We start from the raw sequence: 3,122 nt of genomic DNA, 5'->3' as shown, positions 1-3,122 counted from the left end.
TAACTCATAAACTACTCACCCGAAATTCGATTTTCATGTATCAAAATACTAAGAAAAATATTCTGCTTTGGAATATAAAATTAAAACTCAATGTTGTCATTCAAAAAATTAAAAAACTTAAAAAATTATAAGGATAAAAAATATTTAAAAATATAATTTTTTAAGAAAAACATTGTTTCATAAGCGACTTGAAACTATGTAAAAAAATTTACACTTTTTAAATAATGAGTGTTCAATGATAAAAGAATCACCCGGTGGCCGGTATATATATAAAGTAAGAACATTTTATTAGCATAATTAATAAATAAATATTATAGGTAATATTATTGATACTTACTATTCGAATGTAATTTCGTACTCATTTTGTAGTTTTGGGATAGTAAAATACTTTTATATTTCAATAAATTAAAGATGGTATTACTAGTAGGTACTTTTGTACGTTCTATAGATGAACTAAAATTAACTATAGAGTATAGATGAACAGTTGGTAAGTGTTATAAGTAGGTAGGTATATCAGTGTCTAGAGGTATTAGTTACCTAGATTTTATGTACATAGGTACTACATAAATATAATATCATCAACCACGGTAGGTACCTACAAACATAAACATGGTATCCATTATCCGAAAATACATACACAGGGCTGTTATTAATTAAAACACAATTTATTTTATTAATTATTAAACAATATTTTTTAAAAAAGAAATATTCTTTTCTTTGCTCAAAATCTAAAAGGTTCATGACGATCTATCTCCCATATTTCCCGTGGTTAGGCCCCTTACGGGAGTGCCAAATTTTTTTGCACCGGGGCGCAAAATGTCTTAATGCGGAACATTATAATGGGTAGGTACCTAGTCATTAGGTACACTAAAAAAAAAATATGGTAAGACAGACGTAAGACAAACATACCTACGAAATACGAATACGCGCTCACAATTATCTTAATATAATATATTTTATAATTGATGCTGGTACAATTTTATTTTATTTATTCGATTTTATTCCCCCAACACTTAATCCCAAAAAAGGCTGTTGCGCTCGCAAAAAAAAAATTAGCATAGCGATGGCAGTTTCCATATAAACCCTTTTGAGACAGTCCGACAGCTATTCTTTAACCACGCAAAACTATTAATCTAATGAATCAATAAAATTGACTTCTAGTTCATGCCAAAACAGCACAAATGTCAATGTACAAGTAGGTAGCACACATTTAACATTTGTTTAAAATACTCTAAGTAGTTTTTATATTAGTACCTATTCTAAGTTTGAAATACATACTATGTATAAGCTTTTGATCAGTGAACAATGTTTTAAAAATATTAAGTACCTATATAATAGTACAACACTCGTATACACTGATGTCGGATCGGAAAAATCGATGATTATTAAGCGAAGAAAAAAGCTTATACATTATAATTTATAAATAAAATGATACAATATTATTTATTGCCAAGTACCTACCTAATATTAAATAATATATACTATTATTATTATTTTTTTTTAGTACAGGGGCCTCTTTTAAAACGTTGGCCCCTGGGCCTCAAAATGTTTTAATCCGGGCTTGAGAACAATAGTACCATCTACATTGTGCGACCGCGGCTTAAACAATAGGCGTGTTTTGGCGGAGTAAACTGTTTAGTGAAGAAGTTTATGGTTATAAAAGGTGATTAGAATACGTTTACTGTTTCACCAAAACATAATACCGTAAACACGTTTATTGAACTTTATGTGATTTGTTTGGATAGTGATAACAAATATGTGATGATATGGATAAATGATAACGGCATCATAGTAAACTCTGTTACCCATAGACCTTATACTAATAGACGGTACGTGGTAGTAGTTCCGGTGTCCAAGCGTGACGGCGCTGATCAAGGTAGTACACCGTACACCGCACATGCGCATTAGATGCATACAATACTCTGTATATTACTGTATATAATATATATATATCACTGAAGCGTAGACCGCACCACCCACCCGCATCCCGCCTGGATGTTCCGTCTAGTAGTATAAGGTCTATGCTGTTACCGAGTCTTAATTGACGGTTAGTAAAATCACTAAGGGCCGTTCTTACGACGTCCGGTTAAAGTTAACCGACACTTAACCGGCCGAATTCTGCCGGTAAAAAAATCTGTTATCAGTCGGTTAGCGTTAACCGACACTTTACCGTACATTGTAAGAACGGCCCTAAACTTGTTTAGAAAATCAATAACCGTGTTACAGAAACCGTACTCGCGAAAACGATATCAGTAAACAGTTTACTGATGGTTACTCCGCCAAAACACGCCTAATAATGGTAGTACACTAGTACTATCTTAGTTCATGATAACACGAATGCTATGTACTGTTCTATGAGGTGCGTTGCATATACGGCCATACGGGCCATGGCCTGTTCGGCTTATCATATTTTGTTAACAACTTGCGGCCAAATGTTTAATTGTTGGAAGGCAACGCGAAAACCGCTATCAGCGATTTATCAATTATTTAAATATTGTCATAAATCATTTATTCTCTGAATAACTATTAACTAACGACTAAATTAAATTTTTCCATGCTCTGAATCTTTAATAGTCTGATGCTCTGATCTGATCAGTCGTCAACCGACAACCATCATTTACTTAATATTCAAGAAAACCGAAAATTGTAAACGGTCGTTATAAACTAGGTATTACTATTTTATAGAAATATTATATAATATTTTTTGATTATGTAGTTCGTTTATGTATCAATATAATATTGTAATAATTAAAATAATCTGAAAATATTACTGTACGGTAAATTATTTAACACAAATCGTTAATTATTGCTATTTTAATGTGAATAAAAGATGAATTCATTAGCAATATAGTGAAAACAATTATTTTGTATGGTTTGGTTGACATTGAAATAGCGCAGAGTTTGAGAATGCTGAGTAGACTGATGGGAGATGAAAGGATAAGCAATTAATATGTGAGAAGAAGCATATTATGTGTGGTGTAGACCATATACAAGATGAGAGACAATAGAGATGGTTTTGGTATGGTTTTAGGAGAAAGAAATCAGAAGATTTAAAAGTGGTAATTGAAATTAACAATGAAGAAAAAAAAGGTGATTGAATGTATTTGATGGTGGTATTGTAG

The sequence above is a fragment of the Acyrthosiphon pisum genome, chromosome X (genome assembly GCF_005508785.2).
Source record: "Acyrthosiphon pisum isolate AL4f chromosome X, pea_aphid_22Mar2018_4r6ur, whole genome shotgun sequence".
Classification (NCBI taxonomy): Eukaryota; Metazoa; Arthropoda; class Insecta; order Hemiptera; family Aphididae; genus Acyrthosiphon; species Acyrthosiphon pisum.
This window is presented reverse-complemented; position numbering follows the sequence as displayed.